General features: G+C 37.1%; 1 protein-coding gene across 2 annotated transcripts in view; it reads left to right on the top strand.

Moving 5' to 3' along the window:
* The window catches only part of LOC115231275 (LETM1 domain-containing protein 1), a 234,296-nt gene that overhangs the window by 220,422 nt on the left and 1,344 nt on the right, over positions 1-12,530 (top strand). Inside the window, exon 10 of one of the 2 annotated variants that reach the window (XM_029801339.2) lies at positions 3,187-3,208. The exons of the other annotated variant lie outside the window; for it this stretch is intronic. The gene's annotated coding sequence lies outside the window, so the exon portion shown is untranslated. Of the gene's footprint in view, positions 1-3,186; positions 3,209-12,530 lie in introns of those variants that run through there. 2 annotated transcript variants of the gene reach the window in all.

The following is a 12,530-nucleotide window of genomic DNA, read 5'->3' as shown; positions in this document are numbered from 1 at the left end:
AAATTAAAAAAGGAATATACGCACACTTACATGGTTTTAATATAATTTTTAATATATCGACCGGTTTTGCAATCGCTATTCATGATATAATGTTTAATTTATATGAATATAAATTATATATTCATATAAATTAAACATTATATCATGAATAGCGATTGCGAAACCGGTCAATATATTAAAAATCATATTAAAACCATGTAAGTGTGCGTATTTTCCTTTTTTAATTTCTTACATATATATATATATATATAATATATATATATATATATATATATACATACATATATATACATATACATATGTGCTTATATGACAGATTGTAAGGAATAGAAAAGGTAAATAAAGACTACATATGTTTCAAATCTAGACTTGATATATTTTACATAACTTATAACAAATACTAAAATAGTTTAGCTAACCCTCAGGTCAAATTACTGGTGGCTGTTTACATCATCACATTGAGATGAGTCTTTCCCATGTGATGATATAAACAACTGCTGGTAATTGGACCTGAAGATTAACTACACTGTTTTAGTATTGGTTATAAGTTATGTAAAATATATCAAGTCTAGCTTTGAAACATATGTAGTCTTTATTTACCTTTTCCATTCCTTACACTTTTCAATTTATATTTGCATTATTAGCAATTTTCATCGCCAAATGGTGAGTTGTACAGTGGCTGTTAGCATATTGAAATATAATACAAAGTGTAGAATATATGCCAGTTATCAAATTTTCTTTGTCATATATTATCCATTTTTTGTCATCTATACAAGCTGTGTACATGCTTGATGCTTACTAACTTCTTGTACTGCTCTTTATGTGTATGTACGGCTGTTTATGTCAAGCTAAACACAAAAACAAACTATTTAAGATTATACTGAAGGATCATTCAATAATTTTTAGTAGGGTATACATTCAATATCTACAAGAAAGAGGTTGACAGTGACCAAAGTTTTAGCTTGCACACCTTCATCATGTGTTTGTGTGTATACACACACATATATACATATGCATGTGTGTGTGTATATCACCGTGATCACCGTGACCGACCAGGCTATCAGATGTTGCTACACATCGCTGGTCACAATGCCACCCAGCTGGCTAAGCGAGCAGGCCAACAGAAGAAAGAGTGAGAGAAAGTTGTGGCGAAAGAGTACAGCAGGGATTGCCACCTCCCCCTGCCAGAGCTTCGTGGAGCTTTAGGTGTTTTCGCTCAATAAACACTCACAACGCCCGGTCTGAGAATTGAAACCGTGATCCTACAACCGCTAGTCCGCTGCCCTAACCACTAGGCCATTGCGCCTCCACGTGTATGTGTATATATATATATATATATATGTATATATATATATATATATATATATATATATATATATATATATATGTATATATATATATATATATATATATATATATATATATATATATATATTTTCAGCATGTTTACTTTGTAAAAACCAGTCGCGTTTTTTTCCCTCCGTTCGCCCACCTCGGGATCTTTCTTTCTTCCTTCTCTTATGTTCCGACAAAGAGCTCCGCTCGAAACGTCATACCCTCCTTCTTCCCTTTTTCCTGAGCGCCTAATAATAATACTTTAATTGTTCCACGTGTTGTTGTTTTCTCTGTTTTCCCGTTTGGATTAACTTTATATATATATATATATATATACTTTATTTAAAGCAGCAGAAAATTCAACAAAATCTGTTACTCTGAGTTTCTCGTTGCCGTTCATGATGAACGGCAACGAGAAACTCAGAGTAACAGATTTTGTTGAATTTTCTGCTGCTTTAAATAAAGCATATTACTCTACCACTGGTATTTGAGTACTCTTTTTTTCCACCTTGTTTCACATTTATGTGTTTACTCTGGTATATATATATATATATATATATATATATATATATATATGTATGCATGTATGTATATACATATACAAACATGCTTTTATTCTAATGCAATTTTAATGCAGAGCTAAATATATATTCTTATAGAAATAATATAATTTTTATCATACATTGGTATATTTTTAAGTCCTGACAATGAAAGAGAGAGAGACACACAGACTGACAGACAGACAGATAGAAATACAGAGATTGAGAGAGAAAGAGACAGAGATATATAGGGAAGAGGGAAACAGAGAGAGAGAGGGAATGTGTGTGTTTGAGAGAGAGAGAGAGAGAGAAGGAGTATGTGTACACACCTGGTTTAGAATGCACTAAAGCTGGATTAGACCCAACTAGATCAAAATTATGACTCTTTACTGATCAAATGGACATATTCACTCCATGGGTCATGAACAGACAATTATTGTATAACATGGCTAAATATATATTTTTGTATATGATTAATTTGGTCACATAGGTGCAGGCATGGCTGTGTGGTAAGAAGCTTGCTTCCCAACCACATGGTTCAGGGTTCAGTCTCACTCCATGGCACCTTGGACAAGTATCTTCTACTATAGCATCAGGCCAATCAAAGCCTTGCAAGTAGATTTGATAGATGGAAACTGAAAGAAGCTTGTTATATATATGTATATATTTATGTGTGCACGTGTCTGTGTTTGTTTCCCCACCCCAACCCCTACCATTACTTGACAACTGATGCTGGTGTGTTTATGCCCCTGCAACTTAGCATTTCAGCAAAAGAGACTGATAGAATGAGTACTAAGATTACAAAGAATAAACTCTGGGGGTTGATTTCTTCGACTGAAACCCTTTAAGGCAGTGCTCCAGCATGGCCACAGTCAAACGACTGAAACCAGTAAAAGAATAAAAGAATATAAGAAAGAATGCTTATAGCTTGCTCACTCGTATCATTTAAGCTCACATTTGTTTTTGTTTTTTTTGGTGTATGTTGGACAGACACTTATTTGAGGCAGTATTTTAAAGTTGGATATTATCCATGTCATCAACCACAAAAGTTCAAAACAACAGAACTATAAAATACAATGGCTACCAGGAATGTAAATACAACACCATTTGTTGATCAGGTGACCACATGTGAAGCAGGGGATGTGACAACTTCATGAACATACACACACATAAGTTCTGACATGGCTGTGTGGTTAAGATGTTTTCTTCCTAACCGCAAGTCTTTTCTACTATAGGTCCAGGCTAATGAAAGCCTTGTAAGTGGATTTAGCAGATGGAAACTAAAAGAAGCCTGCCATGTGTGTGTCTGTATGTGTGTGTGTGTGTGTGTGTTCACTTCCTTGTCTTGATGTCATGTAATATTTGTAAATGAGTGTCACAGTTAAACAGGTTGTATCATTTGTTTCTAATCCTCCATAAAAGCATGTTTGGTCATGGGTAAATATTATCTGACTTGGAAATAAGCAAAAGTGGCAACAGCAAAGTCATTGAACTGCAGAAAATTTGCCTTAATGAATTCCATTAGACTGCTACAAACACAGAAAAGTGGACATTAAAACAACACTAATAATCATATATACGAGGGGCGTTCAATAAGTAATGCCTCTGACCCACTTGCAGTTGTTTGATCTAGCTGAAAATTTACATGTGCAATTATTTATATCTCTATAGATTAGATGGCAAATTACAGCTCTGAACTAATTGTGGTTTCTGATATACAGGTGTTTGAACTGAGTCAAGTGTGAAATGGAGCCTGTTGAGTGTCGAGCAGTGATCCGGTTTTTGTATTTGAAAGGACGCACACCACGGGAGACTTTTGATGAAATGAAAGTAACTTATGGTGATGATGCCCCATCATATGACCTTGTAAAACGCTGGCATCGTGAATTCAAACATGGTCGGAACTCTGTGGAAACAGCTCCTAGATCTGGTCGCCTCCCTTCTGCCATTGATGAGGCATCTGTCCGTCAAGTTGAGGCTGCCATTTTGGAAGATCGACGCATAACTATTCGCCAAATAGCCCATGAGGTCAAGTTTAGTACCGGGTCTGTGGCAACTATCATTCATGACCATTTGCATATGCAAAAGGTGTCTGCCAGATGGATTCCCAGGTTGCTCACACCTTTCCAGAAGCAAGAACGCGTCGATTGCTCGAGGATGAATTTGGAGATGTGCCAAGAAGATGAGTCAAAATTTTTCAAAAGACTGATTACACAGGATGAAACCTGGGTCCATCACTATGATCCAGAGACCAAAGCCCAGTCAATGCAGTGGAAGCACCGTGACTCACCTCCTCCAAAGAAGGCAAGGGTGCAGCCCTCCGCTGGCAAGGTCATGCTCACAGTTTTCTGGGACCGGGACGGAGTAGTGATGACAGATTTCCTGGCAAAGGGTACCACAATTACAGGAACCTATTATGCTTCACTTTTGAGGAAATTAAGAGAAGCTATCAAAATCAAGAGGCGGGGCAAGATCAGCAAAGGCATCCTCCTCCTGCAGGACAACACTCCAGTCTACAACTCGCGTGTCACCAGATCAGAAGCACAGGCGTGTGGCTATGAACTCCTCCCCCATCCCCCTACTCTCCTGACCTTGCACCCTCTGATTTTCACCTCTTCCAGCCATAAAGTTGTTTTTGAAAGGAAAGCGTTTCCCAGATGATGCAGCCTTGATTTCTGAAGTCACGTCGTGGTTGGAGGACCAAGCTGGGGTCTTCTACAAAAACGGTCTCCAGAGTTGCATCAAACGATGGGAGAAATGTGTAACTCTGAGTGGTTCCTATGTAGAAAAAGACTAATAACTGTGCCAAGTTTCGTTGCTCTACTGCTATGGGAAGTGGGTCATGGGCATTACTTATTGAACGCCCCTCGTATCTGTATATGAATATGTACATATGCATATGAGTATGTATACACACACACACACACACACACACACACATATAGTGAAAAGTGATGAAATCTTTAAATGAAATGTCACACTTGTTACTTTAATTTTTCTAAAAATATTGCAATCATTTTCTTAATTTTATTGTGTATTTTCGCCCATGTTTTGTGCATGTGTGTGTGTGTGTGTGTGTATACATACCCATATGCACAGACACATTTGTGGGTGTATGTGTGCAGGGTAATAAGCTTCCATGTAGTTGCTTTCTGCCTGCCAGTTCCATTCATAAGGAATTTGTTTGCCAGAAGCTATAGCAGAAGACACTTGCCCAAAGAGCCATGCAGTTGAACCTAGGATACTCAACTGCAAAGCAAACTTCAAAATCACTCAACCATACCTGCACCTGTCATAGCACTACTGACACCTGTAATGTATTATAATATTTAAATTTTGCTTTTAAGTTCAATCTAGCCATCAATCAGCCATTTCATTTCACCTGAAACATTTAATTCTCCTACATTGTGGTTACATGTTACAAAAACCTGTCTTTACAAGCTCACATTAAAAAGTGTTTGTTTAATAAAATAACTTAGGCATATAACTTATTTTCCCTGGAGAAAATATAATCCGTTAATACTTCTGAATAACTAAGATCAAATCTGAGAAATTTGGATCCCCTATTCTACCTTGCTTATTACTGAACACCTGGGTTGGATGAAATTCATTGAGGTAGATTTTCTGTAGTTAGATGCCCTTCCTGTTGCTAACCATCATATGTTTTCAAACAAGGTAATATTTTCCAACAGCTAGACATATTTTCATGGGAGATTGGAAATGAAGACCACCATTCGTATGATGATGACACTCCTTTACAGCTATTGCATGATGTCAAGACAAGAAGGCACAAACACATACATACAAATATTTATATATGTATACAGGGGACTTCCTTCAGATTCTGCCTACCAAATCCACCAACAAGGCTTTAGTTGTCCTGAGGCAGTTGTAAAAACACCTACCCAAAGTGCTAGCTGTGGAAATGAACCCAAAGCCATATGGTAGAGAAGGAAACTTCTTAACCACACAACTATGGTAGCACCAATAACTGTGCATGGAAAAAAAAGTGTATATAAAAATTAACTTGTAGTGAATAGTTCCTAGATTCCAAGTATCTATAAAACAATAAATTATTTCATACAGTATACAATCATAACTATTGGATTAAAAAAACAAAACAAACAAAGCTGATAATTTTTAGTAGTTTTGAGATTGCATAGATAAACCTGTGAACATATATTTTTATACCATTGCTGTAAAATGTGCAGATTATAGCATTTCTGCATACTTAACCCATCAGACATTAGATAGATATTGCTTCCCAATCTCAACAATTCTCGACTGAAAGAGTTCCTCACGGATATTTAATCTTTATCCTCTTATAGCTAATTGAATATCTAACAAAATTGAAGAAACTCACTTTATGATAGTCACACTTTCAAACTTTAGTCAAAATATATCTAACTGTATTGACATGCTCACAAGCTACAATCTTTGCCTCACTTCATCACCCTTCTTTCAACCTAATGTTCAGCTGATATAAATTTGTAAATTTTCCTTGTCTATGGTACACTGTAAGTATTTGTATTTATGTATTTATATATGCCTGCCTGTATGTAGGTGCATATGTATGTTCTTCTTTTCGTCTTTTTAATTTAGAGTAAAGTTTTGACCAGCCACCTACTTGGTTGCAAAGTTGTGAAGTAAAGTATCTTGTTTAGTTCATCATTCTTTAAATCTTAATAGTCCTAGATATCATGATCATTTGTAGTGTATGAATTAAGGAATTGCGTTCTCTCCCAGAGAATCTTAGTTTAACCAACTTTGCTCCAGATGGGTTGGTATGTATCCTGTTGCTCCAATAATAACAGGTATGAAGCTGAAAGTGTATCTTGGATACTGGATTTGCAAACTATGTATGTATGTATGTATGTATGTATGTATGTATGTATGTATGTATGTATGTATGTATGTATGTATGTATGTATGTATGTATGTATGTATGTATGTATGTATGTATGTATGTATGTATGTATGTATGTATGTATGTATGTATGTATGTATGTATGTATGTCAGTGAGTGAGTGAGTCAGTCATTATTCAGTTTTATTTCAAGATTTCTTACCAATGTATGTATGTCTCCTCTATTTTTTAAATTATTATAACTCTTCCACTGAGGCAGGAGCCAGTTTCCAACAAAGTTACAAGACTCCATCTTTGGGATGTAGTTAACACAGACAAATTCACATTTTGAACTTGAAAAAAGTTTTGCATATTTTTACTGCTTCACTCACAGATTGCACTTGTAATGTACAAATTAGCCAGTTGATTTGTCTTTCTGAAAATCCCAATTTATCCAGGTTCTCCTTTAAGCATTTACTAACAAAACCTAGTGCTCCAATTATTATTGGTATGAATATGAATTCATTGTCTGGATATAGAAGCTGAAGGTTTTGAAGCAGTTGTCCATAGATACCCTCTTTTCAAAGAGATATTTATATCTGTAGGGCAGCTGACCTCTATGATGGTACTCACCTTTGTTCCTCTGTCCCAAATAACAATATCCAGCCTGTTATATTTACATTTGACAGAAGTTTTGATAGGAATATTCCACCAGTATTATTCCTTGAGTTGGTGTTTATGAATGTATTCCATAACATCGTGCTGCATAGGGAGGTAGTACTGTGATGACATTTTAGGACAGCTGCTAATTACATGCTTGATGCCTTCCACAGAAACATGACATAGCCTACTCATACAGCTGCATTTTGGGATTACAAGAGCGTCACTGTCTCTCTTGTTCACCTGGGACTTTGTGGCAATTTCCTGTTCTTGGATTGCAAACGCATAGCTCTCAAAGTGCGATGTGATGTAGTGGTCTTGTGTCCAAGAGAGACTGCACTTTATGTCAATTCTACTGTCTTCTTCAAGCTTCCTGGCAACATACCCATGCATAGTCTTTTTTTTTTTGTATGCTCAGTGCTTTCCATCCAGGTCTTCTCTGAGGTAAGAGAGCCCAGCTGTTTTGGGGCTGAATAGGAAATCATCAGGAAGCAAGTGCTTCTTGAGGAGGCCACTGCCAATTAGTACAACGTTGCTCACTTCACTTTTCAGCACTGCATTTATATATTTATTTTTGCTGCTGTTGTTTAGCAGGTGTGCCTGAGTGATACCATACAACATTTGAAGGCCGTCTGCACTGATGTATGTATGTATGTATGTATGTATGTATGTATGTATGTATGTATGTATGTATGTCAGTCAGTCAGTCAGTCAGTCACTCAGTGAGTGAGTGAGTGAGTGAGTAAGTGAGTGAGTGAGTGAGTGAGTGAGTGAGTGAGAGAGTGAGAGAGTGAGAGAGTGAGTGAGTGAGTGAGTGAGTGAGTGAGTGTGTGTGTGTGTGTGTGTGTGTGTGTGTGTGTGTGTGTGTGTGTGTGTGTTCGTTCAGTTTTATTTGAGGATATCTTGCCAATAGAGAAAAAGCCAGTTTCTAACCTAGAATCAAGGTTCCTTCATTGGAATTTCAGTATCAACAACAGGGTATTTTTGTTTGTATGTATGTATGTATGTATGTATATATGCATGTACGTATGTATGTATGTATGTATGCATGTATTTATGTATGCTTTAGGTTGTAGCAGCAATTGTGCTTCCCAGCACTCATATGTCAGCAGGGGTGGGGATCCTGTTAGTAGGTAATGGTTTGTCTCTCAAGGCATGATGGCACTGACCATAGTAAAAACTGGCACCTGCTAGAGCCTATGTCAAAGTGTGCACCTTAGACTCGGCTGAGGAGAGACTTGAAACAAAACACTTGATTGACAGGAGATGTTCGTTTAGGTGCACTGCTATGGACAAGTGATCCTTGGGACCACCCACATTAAAAGGGTGAAAGATTGTCACTGAGGCGTAGTGGGGGGATAGCCTAATTTGGCTACCTTCTTGCACTCTAGTGACACCCTTTCCCTTCAGGGAAAGAGTATGTATGTATGCATACTTGCATGCATATATGCAAGTTTCTCTTATGTTGCTAATCATTTAAATTCTTCCACTGAAAAAGGAGCATGTTTCTAATAAAGATACAAAACTCCATCTTTGGAATGTATGCATATATGTTTATATGTATGTATAAGCACAGTATGATCAAATGATTAAGTTATTCACTTCACGATGATAAGGTCTTGGGTTCAATCCAAGCGTATCATTTTGGACAAATATAGCCTCAGTTTAACCCATACATTGTGAGTTAAACTGGATATATGGAAACTGTATAGAATCCCATCAGATGGATTTTTGCCTGTTATTTAAAGGGACAGCCTTGTTAGACAGAGTGTGTCATGCTGACTGTATCTAAGAATTAAACTAAGGATGCACATGTCTGAGGAGTGCTCAGCCACTTGCATGCTAATTGAGCAAGCAGGTAATTCAATTAATAAAAATAACTGAATCTACCGCATGAATACAAATGGAGTATTATCCATTCTTGTATGTGCATGCATGTACAGAAATACACCAACATATTGCCAACATAGATAGTAAATCAACACTGTTATGTGAAGACTACAAACATCCAGGCAATATTTTTCTTCAAATATGTGCTGGCGCCATATAAAAAGCACCCAGTACATTTCTGTAGAGTGGTTGGCATTAAGGAGGGCATCCAGCCATAGAAACCTTGTCAAAACAGAGAATTGGAACCTGGTGCAGCTCTCCAGCTTGTCAGTTCCTGTCGAACTGTCCAACCCATGCCAGCATGGAAAACAGACGTTAAATGATGATGACGGTGATGATGATGATGATGATGACGATGATGATGATGACGGTGATGATGATGATGATGATGATGATGATGATGATGATGACGGTGATGATGATGATGATGAGGAGGAGGAGGAGGAGGACAATGACGACGACGATTACAAATTTTACCTGAGAGTTTCGTCTGAAACTTTTTCTATTCAGTTCTTCAGCTTGACCACATCCTCTATTTGGCCGCAATTAGAACGGTCATTCATGTTCATTTAAAAACATATTTGTTTACATTATCTTTTATGTCTTACTTGTTTCAATCATTGGATAGCACCCATGCTGAGTCAACACCTTGAATGGTTTTATTCAAACAAATCCGCCCTCAGTACTTATTTTTTTAAAAGACTCTTACTTATTCTATTGATCTCTTTTACTAAGTTTCAAGGATACAGGGTTACAGAGATGTAAACAAGCCAATATTGGTTGTCAAGTAGTGGGTGGGTGATGGGTTACTAATACAAAGATACACATGCATATATATATATATATATATATATAATATATATATATATAAGTTATATGATGTATAAAAACATGTAATATACAATATACAATATCTGTAAATATAAAACCATCCGAATATCTGAGTACCTCATTTCTTCTAATATAAAATACCTGTACATCATCTCCAAACCTTCTAATATATATATATATATATATATATATATATATATATAAGTTCAGCAAAAATTTAGATTCCAATGAATATGGTACTTAATTTAGATGCACCAGAATTCTGTATGGTGTTATCCATAAAAATCCGTGGGGTGATTATAATCAAAATAAGCAACAAGAACGACTCCGGTAATTTGGTACGATCGTTTCGTACTACATCATTTTATTAAATGTTGTAAGTATTACAACAGTTTTAAAATGCTGAGCACTCATCAGCCAATTATAGAGGTTTTCCTTTAATACAAAAATTTTCAGCGGTGGTGCCCCAGCATGGCCGCGGCCTTCGGGCTAAAACATTTTTAAGGATTTAAGGATTTATATCAAGTGGCAACATTATAGGGAAGGTAGATATATAGACAAAGATGTGGATTTAAATTTTAAGAACATTTGAGGGAGTGGAGTCCATCAACTGACTGACTGACATTCAGTTGTTCCAGACCACTGTAAGGTTCTGAGAGGGAAGAACAAATGAAAGGAGACAATAAAGATTTTCTAATTATAGAAATGGGGTAAAGGGGATGTCAGAGCTCCATATACGGAATTTATATAGAAAACAGCATTGTCACAACTAAATGCCAGTTACTACTATTTGATGAACAGATTCCGCATTAGGAGAACTAGGTCAATGTCAAGTGGTCACAGTAACATTTACAGAGACCTTACAAACCTTATGCACATCATCACAACACTTGGTCTATAAGTTCCAAGTACTCTGACACATTAGAATAAAGGAAAAAATATAAATCTAAAATTTATTCAATTTGGAAGAAAAAGACTATCACTTATTATGAGTAGGCATAGTACTTATTAACTGGGGGAAAAAGCCTTATTAATCAAGTGAATATATTAGGGGTCAAAATATATACTAAGAAAGATGGAAGAGGGAAAATCAAAGAAGGAAGACATTCATAAGTTTAGTAGAAGGTGATATTTTATAATATGAAGAGAGGTAATTTAGAAGAGTGAATTATTCAAATTTCATGGATAGTGAGTTGATATTAATGAATTAAAATATAGGTAGTGCCACATTAAAGCACCCATGCAGTTCCACATAAAAGCACCTGTGCAGTGCCATTTAAAAGCATCTATGTGGTACCATGTAAAAGCACTCATGTGGTACCATGTAAATGCACTCAGGACACTCTGTAAACTTGTTGGCACTAGCAAGGGCATCCAGCTGTAGAAACCATGCCAAATCAGACTGGAGTCTGGTGCAGCTCCCCAGCTTGCCAGCTCTGGTCATACCATCCAACCTATGCCAGCATGGACAATGGACATTAAATGATGATGATGATACAGTGAGCTTCCACACAGCTTCCACTTACCAAATTCACTCACAAGGTATTCCCAAGGTGCCATGCTATGGGACTGATCCTGAAGACACTTGATTGTGCAGCAAGCTTCTTAGTCATACAACTATACTTGTGTCTGCATCATTCAAAGCTATTTTCCAAGTATAAAGACATATTTGTAACTTTAAAATTTTCTATTTGAAAACATTTTATTTATGTTGTGTCTTGGGAAGCACATTTTGCCATCGTCCAGGTTGTCCTATTTTAACTGTGCATGATATTCACCACACCCAACATTGCATGATGGACGACAGGCATCATACCACTTCATCTTTGGCCCAAGAATTGTCATCTGTTAGTGGAAAGCATGTATCTGCCCAAACAGTTCACCAAAGTTTGTACCAGTGTGGTCTTCATGGACACATTCCTCATAGGAAGTCTCTCCTCATTACCAGGCATAAATCAAGTCCCCTTTCTTTTGCTGAAACCTAAGTGAGTAAGGGGAAGGAGTTTTGGAATAAAATTCTTTTTTCTGATGAGAAGGCACATGGCTCAGTGGTTAGAACGTTGAGCTTACGATCGTGAGGTTGTGAGCTCGAATCCCGGACCGGGCTACGTGTTGTGTTCTTGAGCAAGACACTTTATTTCATGTTGCTCCAGTTCACTCAGCTGTAGAAATGAGTTGCGACATCACAGGTGCCAAGCTGTATCAGCCTTTGCCTTTCCCTTGGATAATACTGGTGGCGTGGAGAGGGGAGGCCGGTATGCATGGGCGACTGCTGGTCATCCATAAACAACCTTGCCCGGACTTGTGCCTGGGAAGGAAACTTTCTAGGTGCAATCCCATGGTCTGTGTCATGACCGAAGGGGGTCTCAGATGAGAATAAAATCAATTTGTTTGGGTCAGATGGTATCAAATGAGTATGGCAATGACCAG

Source organism: Octopus sinensis, linkage group LG2 (assembly GCF_006345805.1).
Source record: "Octopus sinensis linkage group LG2, ASM634580v1, whole genome shotgun sequence".
NCBI lineage: Eukaryota > Metazoa > Mollusca > Cephalopoda > Octopoda > Octopodidae > Octopus > Octopus sinensis.
This window is presented reverse-complemented; position numbering and strand designations above follow the sequence as displayed.